The sequence below is a fragment of the Ambystoma mexicanum genome, chromosome 3q, assembly GCF_040938575.1.
Source record: "Ambystoma mexicanum isolate Mex_15411 chromosome 3q, UKY_AmexF1_1, whole genome shotgun sequence".
Taxonomy (NCBI): domain Eukaryota; kingdom Metazoa; phylum Chordata; class Amphibia; order Caudata; family Ambystomatidae; genus Ambystoma; species Ambystoma mexicanum.
The window spans coordinates 821,456,803-821,473,320 of record NC_090926.1 but is presented as its reverse complement, the minus strand read 5'-3'; positions in this window follow the sequence as shown (position 1 = coordinate 821,473,320).

Genomic DNA, 16,518 nt, shown 5'->3' with positions numbered 1-16,518 from the left:
ATATGTTCATGCTTGTCATTTTTTACTCAAGTGTTCCCTGGCGCATTCATTTATTCTGGCGTGTGTTCTGCCAGCCAAAGTTATATGGGGTATTTTTGGTCATACATGCTTTTTCTTAGTGAATCAGGTTTGAATGATGTCCGAATTTGTGCACGGTGTCAGATACGCTGAATTTCCATGTCTGACTTAGAAAATGTGGGCGGAACTTACAATTCACATATGCCTAAATGGCTTTCAACATAACAGTTGTAGTTAGTAAATCAGGCCCATAATGTCTTCAAACCCACACGTTAGTCTACCGCCGTTAGATTACACTTACAACGGCTTTGCACCCACTTTCCACTACCTGTCCCTGTAGGAACACACTCAAAGGCTTTGCGAGTACCTACTAACAACATGATACAAGGACACATGCTTTGGCAGCGGCCTACGTCTGTACGGACATTCAATACAGTCATGTATCAATAAAACATTAAACTGCTTTTCTGCAGCTCAGCTTGTTGTGAGGAACTAAACTGGCATTTTAATTTCTCTCTATCCAAATGCAGTCGAGCCCATTTAAACATATGTGGAAGATGGTGAACTCTGTTGTATGTGGCACGTGTCACAACGCAGCCTACATGAAACACTGAGACAGACACACCCATGGCACCGATACACAGATGCACACGTGCAGCCCCATGACAGAGGCACGGCGACTCACAGGCACACACCACTGAGAAACAAATGTGTGTGCGTAGCACAGACACTCACACGTAGCACTGATACATATACTTTTTCAAGCATATTTTCTGAGCACTCATATATTTATAGCGTCTATGCATTACTTCTGTATGCAACTACTGCAAAGCAGTTTTTTATTATTGTTTTTTCAAAAAGTACCCAGATTGAGTTGACTTCAGCAGTTTTTAAAATATTCATAGCAAGACGCAATGATATTGTCACACCTGGTGAAATTAAAATGAGCATGCATCTGAAATAGTGCATACATAAAGTCATATAATGTATTTAAAGACATGTTTTATTTAACACTGTAGGTGCAGTACCTTTGCCCATGTTTTCCCCATAGACTGTAACTAGGGGATCATTAATTGCACTTTAATAAATGATAAGACTAACTTTATCACATTTCATTTAAGTGCAGACTTGGCAGGAATAATTTTCTCCAGCAACACTGTCAGATGCAGATTTCCTCAAAAGTTAAAAGCAGACAAGCTCATTTATCATCCCCATCAATTGTGTTCTGCTTCTGTGTGGAGCAGTAGCAATGAGAAATGGAGAAAAAGCAATCACATCTTATAAAATAGGAGTCGAAGACTTAGCACGTTTGGATTTATATGAGGAATGTCATGCTTTGCGAAAAAACTGCTCATAATTCAGAGTTACTGTGGATAGATTTATGAAAGGTGGTAAAAGCACAACAGATAGACAGAAGGCAAATGAGCCCACAGATACAGCAGACAGGAAATTGGAAAAAGGACACGAGGAAGAAAGAGAGAAACTGAGAAAGAGAGAAGAGAGAAGAGAGAAAGAGGACGAGAGGAAGGAAAGAAAAAAAAACATGAAGCAGGGGACGAAGGAATACAAGGAGATATTACATATTTGACAACAATTAGAGCACGTATTGGCAAAGTCAATAGTTTGAGTTTACTGATGTTCTTTGTATTTTGAATTTATAGGCACCAGGGTGCAAGGGGAAGAACACATTGTTTCTGTAGTGGATGCAAGAAGACATGCCTATGTGGAATAGAATGAGACGAATAGAGAAATGGAAGAAGTGAAAGGGTGGCAGCCCAAAAACCGGAGAATAAAAACAATCCAAACATCAAAATATTCACTGCACTGCTTTGCAAGGGAAAACAAGGTCTATTAGATGCAAAACGTGTCTTAGACGGTCCTGTAGAACCAAACTGACACTTATGTCTTCTCTCAAAAAATTACATTTTTATAGCAGAAAATATGCAAATTAGCAATACTATGCATAATAATAAGTACAGCACAATGCCACCACCTTCATTGGTTACCACATATGGAACGTTCTAATCCCCCCATAGTCCCTTGTCCGAATAGCCCCATCTATGCCACCCCATTCCACTAGTCTTATGGTCCCCTACATCATCACTGCTGAACACAGGTATATGATCGGTGGGTTCTTATCAAAAGGTTCATACATTTGGGACCTTCTCGTGATGTTCGCCCTCCTGATCAGGCCGCAATCAAAGTTCCTTGGAAAGGCCAACCCTGCTTTTGATGAGAACATAGGCTTCCTCCTTAACCCAGATGCCATGGCGTACACAAGCTGCACTCCCAACCTTGTACTACATGTATTGGTATCACCTCTGTTTCTTCTGCTCCCAATCACAAGGCGTTCCAGACATGGCTCCACTCTTTATCTCTGCCGAACCCCAGGCGCCCAGGAATGACATGACCAGGGCACTGCTCTTGAGTGTAAATTTTGTGGATTTGTAAGTTGTGTGTCTAGCTGTAATTTATATGGGGTGTCCGCCTGGGGTTAAGGCAGTCCTGTTCTAAACCTTTGCCTTACTCATTGGCATCACAAAGCCTCGTGCTCTATTCACATCAATGTGTCCTTCAAAGGGTGCATCCCTTCCTACTCTTTTACCAACTAACATTCCATTCCTATCACATCCAGGCCTGGCAGCTAGATAAAATTAGTGACTTTAAGCACACCATGGGTACCTCTAACCTCGGCTTCTCTCCTGGGGAATGGGAAAAGGGATTTGTTTTTGGAGCTGAACTAACAGAGCCGCAGTTCCTCACCAAGGCCTTCATTCTCGTCTGTTTATCGTGTGCTATGCCTCAAAATCCAAAATGGCAGTACTCCTTTCACTTTCACCACAGTGACCTCCCTTCTACAACACTACCTTACTGACTCCATTATCCACCTATGTCGGCTCTTCCCATATCTCACATCGATACATACTAATAATACAACTAAACAATGGACCCATGATACTGCCCTATCTATAACCTCTGCAACTCAACATTAGCACATTTGTTGCTGTGCACACCCACAAGGTTGTTATATGCCAGTGATTCCATCTCTGCGGTAGCCGGAAACATTACTACAGGGATGACATAATCAATAGTGCCTTTTCTGCTGAATCGTAATGAGGGCCATAGTGTTATTCTATTTATTTTTATTTATTTATTTATTTATTTTAGTTTTATTCATGCAGAGGTACCAAACCACAGCAATGTGTCAGATATTAGAAATAAGAGGATTGTTTAGAACTCAGAAATAATTTTGAGCAGCATTGGGAATGAGCATCACACAGACATTGACAATATGTGGTGCAACCACTGGTGTGATGTGGGAAGAGAGAGCTGGGAAGAGAGAGGGCAAATGACACATTTTACGTGTGTTCTCTTATTCCACGTGCGACAGGCACACACAAGTATTTTATCCCACAGGAAGTGCTAGTACAGAGAGCACACTGTTTGGTTCACCTGGCTTTTAGCAAGGTTAGGGAGCTGTTGCAGGGACACAGTGTGTGGTTGGAATGGGAGAATGAGGGTTGATGTTGTTTATGAAGATAATTAAATTAAATTAAAGAAAAGGAAGAAACCAAATGATATAGTACTGCATTACGGGCCCTAGAGCTATCATTAATGAAACGCACACCTTATGTGAAAATGAGACAGGACATGTGTTGCCTTGGTGTAAGACTAGACTACTTTTCCAAATAGAAAGGGAAGTTTTCTCTCAGGACCAGTGGGTGGAGGGTCTCATTGGGTGAAGAGCAGAAGGATTGGTGGGATTTGCAGAGGAAGTGAATATGAACAAGACTTGTTTATTTATTTGGAAAAGTAATGTCCAGATCCTAACCTGGATTAATGACAATAAGCAACCAATTAATATACAGGCACTTAAACAATATTCATCATGGAGCTTCGATACGGGCAACATTGACATATGGCAAGCAGGTTTCGTTAGGGGCATAGGGATGGCCCTTAACCTTTTTTTTGATCAATCTACTTAAAACAACATTTAAGTCAAAAGGGTCTGGTAAGATCTCATTGGCCTCAATTGACCTTGCACAGGAATTCGACACGAATGATCATCACCTTTTGTGGAAAAAATAAAAAAAATGTGAGTTGCCTGGATGACATAAGGGAACACTACAAGCCTTTCACTCTAAAACCATTCTTCAGGTCAGACTGGATAGAAAGGGATCCTTATCCAAACCCATTCCAATGTCCAAAGGCTTGAAGCAGGGGTGCTCCTTAGCTCCCACTGTTTTCAATCTGTTCATTTCAGACATGGACCACGCTTTTGAGGAAATAAGATGCTTCCTGACGCATATAGCAGGACAACCTATCAATCGTCTGTTATACGCCGATGATGTTATACTCTTGGACCAGACACCTGTCGGTCTTCAGAGACAATTGAATGCATTGGAACAATATCTGGAAGAAAACAGTTAAATATCAATGTTGCAAAATCAAGTGTATTGGTTTTAGGGGGCAAAGCCGCCTATAGGATTCCAGCGCAAAGAACTGCTTGGTTCCTTAAAGCTGAGAGAAGTCTCATTGCTGTTATACTTGGGCATGACGATTAACAATAGAATATGTGATGCCCAAAGGGAGGCAGCTCTCAGAACAAGGACACGTAACTTGGCCTCTCCGGCCCGACTCCTAGCGGCAATGTATTGTACGTTCTCTCTAAAGCCAATAGTAGGCTTTTACTGTTTAAAAGTGGGGCCCATTCTAACGTACAGAGCCGAGACTTTGTTTTCGCTGTCTGATACAGTCTGGCCTAAATTAGTGGGCATCTTTTGGCGTAGGGTCCTCCAACTTCCCCTGGCTGTATCTATGCAAATAATAATGTGTGAGCTAGGCCTCACGTCTTTATACACCATTACAGCTTGTAAGAATCTGGCATTTTACAGGAAATGCCAGCTTGGTGAAATGGCTGTTGGCTTCAAAGTTTTACATACAGCACTTCAATTTTCATTGGAACCGACGTTGAAAGCATGGGAGGCAATTTGTAAGGCCATACTACATCACCTGGGCTCTTCAGAAAACTCACTCGTTCTCACGCCTCGCAAAGTCAAAGCCAAATTATTCGATCAAGACCGGATTGACATGTGCGAATATACATCTTCTAAGAATGTTTATGAACTTCTTGATTTAGAGTGCAGAGCTAGGGGAACTTAATACTTACAAAGATTCCCGGACTACTACCTTATACAACAATTCATGTGATTTTGCATAAACCTTTGGCCAACTAGAAGTGTACTACACACAATCCACATTCCTATGGAAAAAGAAAGTAACAAGGTGGTCAAAGATGATTGGTTCAACTCGATTTTTCTTGGGTAGACATGTGTATGAGTAATGCCATAAAAGTACTGCTTCCTGTCCTTGTAGTAGTGATCATTGGTCTTTGTGCATTTATTATTATTTTGGGTTGTTGCAAGAGGGTCCCTATGACGCTTCCACACCGCTCTCGAATAACCTTTATACACTGACCGATAAAGAGAATGGTGGGATCCAACACTGAATGTTTCAGATAGGGAATCCAATTGATCCCCCTGGGATGCTCTCTAATAAACCTTCAGATCCTGAGAACTCCACAGAACACTGGGTAGATTATAATGCCGATGGTGAGTGCACTTTTATGACCTGTACACCTGAGGAAAACGTAGCACAGTGAGAAAGAATACATGGTGTCTTTGCGATATGGACCACACATTATGGATGGGATAGAATGAAGGAGGAGGAGTTATTAATTAATGAATTAACTAAAAGGGGGAGTGTAAACATACAAATCCAACACCCTGAAGGTCTGCACAAGTATACAATAAGAAAACTCTTTTAGCGAGGCATAAGACCCCTGGTGGTGATGTAAATATCACATGTTGTTTTTACAGTGACATTGTATTTGGAGTAGATGTAGTTTTGCCAGATCTCAATGAGCTTGTAGATTGAGTGCTGCACAGAAAAACACACATGAAGCAAACCACTTTTTATTATATCAATATTTTTATATTACACGTGTACCATTAGATGAAGTTAAGTATGCTGGGTTTAGTGGGAATGTGTATACTTTTAGTAAGTGTAGGTGTTAGTCATTGTATTGAGCAAGAGGTCCACCATGTTGAAGCACTAGGATGTGGGAACAGCACCCCCACTGTGAGCAGGGCATTTGGTCCAGAGGTAAAATTGCCATGTTAATGCAGATAAATAGAAGAAATTAATTTCCAGGAGCAGATCTGCACACACTTTTTTGCAATGTCTATAATTGCACATGCAGCTGATGCACAGGACCTTATCACTAATAACAACCTTGACCTCCATGCCATTACAGAAACATGGCTACATCCTGCTGCAGGGCCGGCTATCTCAATTGCCATTCCCACTGGTTACACAATCCTACACTGTACCTATCTATTAAACAAGCGTGGCGGAGTACCCATCATCCACAGGGTAATGCTTACCATCAGACCACTTCCCACACGCGCCCCCCACCTGTGATGTTCTCTCTGCCAAACTTTCTCTATCCCCTACCATTACCATCACCCTTCACATTGACTACTGCCTTCCAGGCCCTTCCAAAACCTTTGATGACAACCTTGTACAGACCCTAAGCACTGACATCAAACCAGCCTCCAAGATACTCCTCCTATGAGACCTTAACTTGGAATTCAATGATCCATTTATACAAACAATATGGTCTCCAAATGTTAGGAATCCCCTATCCCACACACACCTTTGTGCTTTGTAAACAGCCAACAGTTAGACTATGGATTTACCAATATCATATATTATGGATTTACTAATATATAAAGTCTTTAGAGTTTGTGTAAGCTTATTTACTTGTGTAGTACCAAGCCCAACACGTTTAGGGGGAGACCGCCTTCTTCAGGAGCAACAACTGTAAACATAGTAAGTAATAATTGCATTAATGAGGACCAAGTACATATTTTAAAATTCATCAGCAAGCTAAAAATATGCAAAAACTCTGGAAATATCCCAAGAGTGTTCATTCAAGAGTTGCACCCTACTAGTAGATCAGTGTGGGACATATTCAAAAATCAAAGAGTGAAAAAAGAAAAGGGGTACGATGACCCTATCTGTTCCTAAAGGGGTAGCATAGCTAAACATATACAGACAAATTAAATCAGTATCAATAGGACCCCATACAGAATTTCAGTGACAATATCTATAATAGAAAAAGAAAGACGCACAATGTTTTACCTAAATATCCATCTAATGAATTCTCACAACAGAAACTGTAGATTAAGTACTGCTTACCCTTGCAGAAAGATTACACGTTATAATGCTATAATCTCTAAGTATCAAATCAAGTGTTCAAATAAACACACACGAATCATGGACCCCATGTTCATAAATAACAGGTCTTCTCTTGTAAATGTATGGGGATCAATTGAAGTTCTAGACAATGAAAAGCAAAAACCAAGGAACAAGGTTGTCATACACCACGTTCGCAGTAGAGCATGTAAGCAGTAAGTCAGTACAGCATGCAGGGTGTGAAGTGCGCAACTGGGGCGCCCTCCAGAAAGTATTTTTATTAAGAAATCACCCTCTTTAGGCAACTCCCAAGTACATCCCATATAGCTTGGAAACAAAACTTGGGTGTATTTCATGTGTCACTTCCATAGTAAAACTTTAAGACCCCGATCGGCAATAGAATTGATCCTATGGCGCATTCCGTGTGTATGGACATAGACAAAGGACTATAGGCCTTGAAAGTCTATCTATTTTCCCAATGAAAGCTACAACTTTGTGGCCTTCTTGGAAGGGCCAGACATGTCACCTAAGTATGTATCAGACACGTGTACCGCTTATAAAAAAAGAAAACAACCTATCGTGTTTTGTGTGAGTGAAACAAGGCCATACTACATAATGATTAATGACATTTGGAATAAATGTAATATATTGATAACCGATACTGCTATTGGAAACTAAGAAGAATCCTCAGTGAATGTCACCAAAAAATGTGACATTTCTCCAATATCACGTATCAGCCTAAGTTTGCAAACTCATAAGGCATAGGAACCATAAAAACTGTAGAAAGTGAAATTGAAAACTAATAATATGGAGAAAATATGGGTAGCAAGTCACTTGTATGTCCCTTGACCTGAAAGAATCACTGTTGAAAGTTCAACATATATGCATATATAGAGAGATTTAAAGGATTGCACTGCAAAGAATAATAAGGATCTAAAACCAAAAGAAAAGATCTCTAATTAATGTTGATTGCTGCATTGGAACAATGCTTAGATTAAATGAGGTAATTAAATATTTTCTTTTATTCCAGTTGAAATCAAATGGTAGTGTTAGGCACGTATTACAATGGATGTATACCTTTCTATAGACAAGATCCTCAGCCTGTGGTAATCAGCTTGTCAGGGTGAATTCTCAAGAATGGCTAATTTCCCTTACCTACTGAGTCCCTCAGCAGCCTTGCTGGATTTCTAGGATTTATTTCTTTCACCTTGTAAGAGTGTGAGACAGTTTTCCCACTCTTACATGTGTTTTGCTGTGTGTGTTTAACATTTTTGTGTTCATAGACGGTGGAGCCTCACCTACTCCACAGGTGTCATCTTTTTACAGTGTGTTACACAGCACCTTCAGTGCAGTGACACAGGATTGAATTTTAGACTTCCCAACTCAGTCTCCATTTTCTGGGACTGACTACTGTCTCTCAGAACATGTAAAGTTGCCTTTGACTTTGAGTCTTTTATAAGTCACAGACCCAGTACTACCTTATATAGAATTCTGGAAAGGGTTAATACTTATCACTTTTTGTCTGTTTCTCATGGAGCATTGTTTCGCTCCCTTTTCATTAAGACTTGGCTGTGGCAGTGGTAACTACCTATTTTTCCTCCCGCGGTTATGTTAAATAACCTTGTTATTGTTCTCGGCTATCTTGGTAGCCTTGAACTTAAACCCGCTAGACCATATACGTTTTTATATGGTTCCAGCTGGGTTTATTCACCATTTCTTTTTGAAAATATCTTTATCGTGTTTTTCTCTGCACACCAAACCAAGTTTGGTTCCTTTGTTCACCGTCCTTTCGCGGGCTTCTACACAGAAGCCCTCCTTAGGCGCCTGTATGTCTGAGGGGACAGGATGTGTGGGATGGGTTTAGGACTCCCTGCACAGGGTCTCCTTGGAGACACATGTCGCACATTGGCTGTGGTGACTGTCCCGGCGGGACACCCAACCTGCGTGGGATTGACAGCCAGGCTGTGTGAATGGGCGAAACTGCATAAAAAGCAGGTCTCTGGGTCTGGAAAGGCAGATTCGCCACTGGAACGAAAGAACCGATGAGTAGCTGACAGAAGAGGACCCCTACAACGACTGAACCGCCCGGTGAAGCCCTGCTGCAGGTCTGAATCTTCAGACTCCAACAACAGAGAAGATCTACCAGGAATCTTCTTCACTTGAGCTGGTTGGACCAACTAGTTCACCCAAACTCCAAGCCAGGCCTCCCTCCTCTGGTCGAATTTGCTGTGCAGAACAACAGTGAACCGGATAGCCAGGAAGGTCAGACCATGCTTGGGTTTTGAGGAGCGCACCTTTTTCTTCATTGCTTTGATCTGCTGCTGGTTTCCTCCCTGGGCAGTGCAGCACCCTCCAGTATTCCTACTTCGTGTCAGTCTGACAGTCGCTTCATGAACCGTGAGCGTGCAGGACCTGCCTGGAACGTCCGACTCAGCTACAGCTGCTTCTCCATTTTAAGGTATTGTTCGAATCCGGTTCTTTGTGTCGTCCAGCCGCGGTGAAGGTGTGTGAAACCTTTTGCCAATCTGAGGGCTTGTCCTTCTCTACTCTTTAAACTAACTTTTCTGCCGACCAACTTCGTCTTGAACTCTTGGCAGAGGCTTAACCGCGAACTACCATGAACTGTGTGATCTTGAACAAAAGACTTTTGTCCGAATGGCTTTGCCCCTATGCCTTTTTGATTTGATTCCATCACTGTAGTTCCTCTTGCTGTTCAATTCTTGTTCAATTCTTGCCTAACTTTGTCTTTTAAGTTGCTGGAGTGCCATTTTGCTCACACTTCATTTTGAGCCTAACTTGTCCAGAATCTATTGGGTGTGGTGTAGTGTATTAAGAGTGTGATTTCTAAACTGCTTTACTTTAGTGAAATGCTTTACAACTGATGTGTAAATAAATGTATATTATTTTACTCAGAAACCATGAGTCAGTGTTTGTTTGAATCATAGTAATTGCTGTCCTTTGTGTAACTATTGATACTGCTAACTTGCTCTTGAGATAAGTCTAGCTGCTCAGCCATTGCTACCACTTTACTGTGTAGTACAGGCTTGTACCAAAGGTGAATTTGTACTGTCACTTGTAGTCTTAATTGTGTGTGGTGTTCCCAAAGGGTACTTCATATAATTCTGCCTAACACAGCTTTATACCCTAGTCATGGAACAGAATCTGCACTACTGATCCTAAACAAATCAAAAGACGATATTCTCAACTCTGGGACCAAGCCCTCCTACTACTACTGGACCTATCAGCCACATTCAACCTTGTCTGCCACCAAACACTGTCAACAGCTGTCTTCCGCCACCGAACAGTCCCTTAAAACCACAAAATGGGTTGCATATTTCCTAACAGACATGACCGATCGTGTCTTCACAGGAAATACAACTGATCACCCTATTCAAGTACCCTTTGGTGTCCTTCAAGGATAATGCATCTCCCCCACCCTCTATTACATATACTTCATACCTCTATTTCAGCACTTCACCCCCTGAGCATTTCCTACACTAACTACGCTGATGACACCCAGATCCTCCTCCCCCACACAGGCAACCACGACACTGGCAGTGTCAAAAAAATCTTTGAAACAATCCCAATTGGGTTCCTCAATAATAAGACAGAAATCCTCATTGTGGTGCCCTCCCTCACAACTAGCCAAGCTGGACCCTGCCTTTCGCACCTTCATCATTAATGCTTTCAACATCCCTGTCTCCTCCTCTGTTAATACTTTGGGCTTCTACCTTGACTCCAGCCTCAACATGACCTGTCAGGTCAATGCTATGGCTTCATCAGCATCCTATACTGCAAATCCTTCTTCTCCACAAAAGACTGCCTAACTATAGCTATAGAAGTCATAGGTTCCCGGCTTGACTACTGCAACTCTCTCTTCGCTGGCTCCAGACAATTCAAAACAATGCCATTTCATGTCACCATGAACTTTGCAAAACGATACCATGTATCAGCTCCAAAGAAGATCTGCAAACTGGCTACCCATGGGAGAACGGATTGATTAAACATTCTCTCCATCATCCACAGATGCCTCTCAAACTCTTTTCCATCATACCTCTCACAGAGAATTACCAAAACGACCTCCACCTGACCAAAGAGATAAATCCATAGCCACTGTCTGACCACATCACGCTTCAAGCGTATAAGAGCCAGGGGGCTCCAGTCTCCCCATATACCACTGCCATCTCTGTGCCAATACACCTGCATGCTTAAACATCCTACTGGCCGTTCAGGAAGTAACTAAAAACATTATGTTGCAATGGACTCTTCTACTCCCTCCCATTCCCCGATTGTTATGCCCATTCCCCCAATCCATCTCTCTGATGACTGGGTTATGTAACCAGCATCTTGATGCCGAAGGGTTTTGTGCGCTTTATAAATGCAAAAATAAATAAAGTGCAGCCACGGTGTGATATCGTTTTTTCAGACTACACTTGACAGCAAGGCGTGAGAAGGGAGCTGGGGGAGCAGAGCATTGGGGTAGGAGCTATGAGGTACGGGACGGGGAAGCAATCAGTGGAGAGAGGTTTTGGTGTCCCTAGGGTGCAACATTGAACAGTGTCCTCACTGATGACTGCAGGCTACACCATAAGTCCGACTCGGTGTGAATGTCTCACCTCTGCCATCTCAGGCTATATTGTATATTGGACATCGCCAACCAATGGCAAATGAGTGTTTTTGACCAATCAGTACGATCATGTAATTGAAGCGTGGTTTGGGAAGGTTTGTAATGTCACAAGGGTTGTTAATGTGATTTGTTTGACAAAGAAATGCTCTACCCAATCACAGTAATTTAACATATATTTCGATATAGGGGACTGGCGTAGTCCCACCAATCATCTCCTGTGTTCAACTGAAATGCTGTATGGTAATTTGACAAATTAGGTATAAAATATTTAGCCACAATGAGCCCCGTTGACAGCTCATTTCATCCAGTTCAGTTCCACAGGGCTTTCTGAACTGTGCTTCAAAGCTGTTTTTGGTCCAATACATTTGTGTTACTTCTTGCTTGGTGTACGCTCTGTTTTTTGATTACTTTTATTCCCCAGAGTTACTTTTACCAGAGGTCCCCTGATCCACGCCAACAAACTTTTTATTGAAAACAAAAAATGTAACTCACTCTTTAATGTTGTTACGCAACAAAACACACAAAACACTTCTTTAAATATTAGTTTTTTTTGTTAACTTAAACATCACATATAACAATACCATCTATTGTGGCAATTTTATATATAAATACTCCAATGGTGTTTCCATAATCCCAATCAACCCCATCCTTCCCACTAATTTTCACCAACACTTTTTTACCAGGGTTGTATCACTCCTCCCCCTTGAAATGTTCAATTTGAACCACTAATTTAGAACAAACATGCCAACTGTAATCGTAATTAAGAGACATCCTTTACAAAAATCAAAACAGGTCCACCAATATCTTTCTCTTTCAACACACCATACCTTATCAATCACACACACCACACTCCAATTTCCTCACACCACACCTATTCAATCCCTTCAGATTGACACACGCAACACAATCTCAATGATCCCTAACGCTCTTCACAACAACAAACCCATCCAGCCCTCTACTCAGGCCCACTCAACTCCTCTGAAGACTGTTGTACAACTACCTGGCCCCTCCTGCTTGGGCCATCACACTATTTCTAAAACCACTAAGCACTATTGGCAACAACCTCGTGCCAGCCCTTACACCGAGCCGACAAAATATCAATACAATACATAAAATAACACCTTTGAAAACCAAAACAAGTTACTCATCAGACCCCTATTGTACACAGCATGCCCTCCCCCCCTTTGAGGAATATCCTCTTTATATTCCAATTCTAAACAATGCAATGCTGTCTTCCCTCATTACACAAGGATTTTCCTCTTCTTCAATATCTCTTTATAAAACTTCTACTATACAACCACCTGGCCTCCCGAGATCTCTGGGAAATTGCTCTCTAGTTCACCAAATAATCTCAACATAAAAAAACAACTTATCATGTATATATATATATATAGCTGTTATTCTTCATAATTGGGTACACTCATATCATTTATGAACTCTGAGTTTTCCCCATCAAATCCTGGCAACACACTATGGGTCCCAAAAGTGCCACAAGATCAGACCGCTTTCGATAAATCAAATCAGGCAACTGTAAAACCTGTTTATTTAGTGCACTTTAGTGGGTCTCAACAGGTTGGCTTCATGCCCAAAGGTGAGCAGCAGAGAGCCCTCAGCTGTTCATGAAAAACTGGAGTGTCTGCATTCTCCACCAAATGGAGAGTGGGTCTTCATTCGATAAATATTTCTCCTTGGCAGGCAGGGAGATTCATAGGCCCATGCAACCCTATACTAATGGGGAAGCTACAAAACCATTATATTAAAAAAAGACAGTCACAAGGGGGCACGGATGGGGTGGTGTTCAAATAGTTAGGATGCATGCTGAGCAGTCGAAAAGCAGAGCTTCCTCCTGTGTGGTGGAGATGTCTTCCCGCCCCAGTCCTCCTCCTCGTCTTCCTGGACCTCCTCAGTGGGAACCCTCCAGACAAGGAGTTGTTGTGCTCCATCCTCACAGCTGTCTGAGTGTTCCGCAGGGACCTTTTATTCCGTAGTCATGGCTAAAAATTGGAAAGAAAAGGAGAGGATGTCAGTCTGTGACAAAGAAACTATGTGTTCAAATAGGTGACATTACAGTTGAAACATGCTGCTATATCTTGGCATGATTGTGGCCCTAATGCATCTTTCCAGTGCACGTCAACCCACTGTCGTCCTATTTTATTTTTGCACCCCTTTGGATGCATTGGTGATGTCATTGGCAATGAGTGATGTATGTGAAGGCAAAAGGATGATGTGTCAGGTGTTTCGGTGTCTCAGTATGGTTGAAGCCCCATAACTCATTGCATGGCTATGCGTGTGGGGGAAAGTGATTTGCATGTGGTTGTTGTGCCCCCAGTGTCCATGTAGCTTAATTTCGGGATGTGCGAGGGGGTGCAAGATATGTAACTGTTGGTAGTGTACAAGTGGCACATGTGGCATGGTGGAATGCTCCCTTCGGGTGTTTGAGACATCCATTTGGCTGGTTTGTGTGTGTGTTTTATGCAGTCAGCAATGCAAGGGTCAGTGGTGGTGTTGTCGTCCGTGAAGCATGCCAACATGTCTGTGGTATGGGAATGAGTGTTCTGTGGACATCTGATTATGTTAAGTATTTGGTGTTAGCACTGTGGCATGTCTGTTACATTGGACGATGTGGTCTACTTGCAATGTGTATGAGCCATGGCCTGTGTGCATTAATATTGTGGTTCCTTTGAGCCAGTTGTATTCACGTTTCATGTGTTGCATGGGTAGATAAGACATGGATGTGAGTGGTTGCACAAAGCTAAATTGCTTACCACAGAAGTCTGTGGCAGTTCAACCCTCCTGTGGGATCATGCTCAGGGTCTTCTCTTGGCTGGGCATCAGTTGCAACCTGGGGCTCAGTGATTCTCCTCTGAGAGCTTGGGCAGCATTGTACTCAGTGAATTTGAAGTGGAATTGCTGCATCTTGTCCAACCACTTTTTCTTGATTTCTTCCCTGGGGCGTTACTCAATGCCCAGGGTGTTGATTATATCTATGAGTGTGATCCATTGTGTGTGCCGCTGACAATGGATGGTGTAATGTCCAGGCATCGGGAGCATGCAGGTCCAGTGGCTATGGAAGAATTCCACCAACTTGCTGGACAACATGACCACTGCAGTGATTGAAGGGACTGGTATGATATTATTTATTTATTATCAGAGGTGCAGGTGTTTGATGCCCATTACAATGTGTTCATCATTCTGTTTTGTTGTGCCATCCATGTGTACTGAATTGGTTGAATGCGTGTGGTGACCACCATGTGATCAGGGCAAGATCTTTTTCCTAGAGTGCACCTTGTTAGCAGAGTGTTTGAGGCCACAAGGTATTGGTGGGGTCATGGCATTGGGTGCATTTATGTGTATGGTATGTGTGTCATTGTTCGATGTGTGTGTCCTATCAATGCTGTGTTTGTCTGGCCTTGTGTTTGGCATGTTGACATAGTCGAAGGAGTCCTGGCACTGATGTGATATTTTGCAGATGCTCCACTATTCCATGGCATGGTGTCCGAGTCAGGAAGTCTGATATGAGAGCTGCGTCTGCGGCATGCATTGCGCTGCATTCGTAACTCTCTGAGGCATGTGGTATGTGCATTTCTGGGGGCGCATGTTGTGATTTTGGGGGGGGGGCATGGCAGTGGCTGGGTATCTATTGCTGGTTGGTGTTTCAGTGAGGGCTTCCAATCTTTTTGGGGTGTGTAGGTGTGTGTGTTCTTGTTTTGATGGGAACATTCAGGTTTTTGTGTGTCTCGGCCAGTGTGACGCCCCAAGGTGTAAGTAAGTGGGTATTTACTAAGCAAATGCAGATATTGGGAGAGGTGTGTCAAGTGTAATAAATTAAGCCATGAGGTTGATGGTGTAAGTGTTGTGCATGATGCATGTTAGTTAGTGGATTTGCGTGGCGAAGGGCGGGAATGTCTGGTGGAAGTGTGTGGGTGTACAGGGAAAATTATTTCTTGCTGGCAGTGGAAATTTTTGTTGAATTTGTCTGGATGTTTGTTTTCCACATTCATTTACGCATTTGTTCCACGAAAGAAGTTGTATCAGCTATTCTGAGTATGCGTCCGTGTTCTTAGTGAATCGGGTTTGACTTTGTCCAAATTTGGACATGTTGAAAGGAACACTACATTTCTGTGTCTAACCTGCTAAAATTGGCAACTTTGACATAACGTACACTGCACGCACAACTAAATGTAACTTACACACATAAAAGGCATAGGGCCTCTTTAAGAGTTTGGTGGTGTCCTGGCAGTAAATCTGCTGAGATACCACCAAACAAATTTACTGTTGCAAACCACTTGTCTGGCAGATTACAAGTGAAGGTATGGCGGTGTTAGTCCCCATTTTTGGAGTCCATAGCACTGCATGTGGATTTCGGCAGAATTACCACCAGCAGGAATTCTGCAGAAATTGCTGTTCTTAGGCTATACGGTGGAGGAACTACCTTCAGCATTTTGCTAGAGGTTTCCTCCACATTACCTCCAACCTCATAGTTTGGTGGTCCGTTTTTAGCAACACCACCAAACTCATAATGAGGCCCATAGTAAATTAGGGCCATATATATATTGGGCTTGATTTACTAAGCTCAAATTGCACAAACACATGGCTTAGGTACTACTGACTAT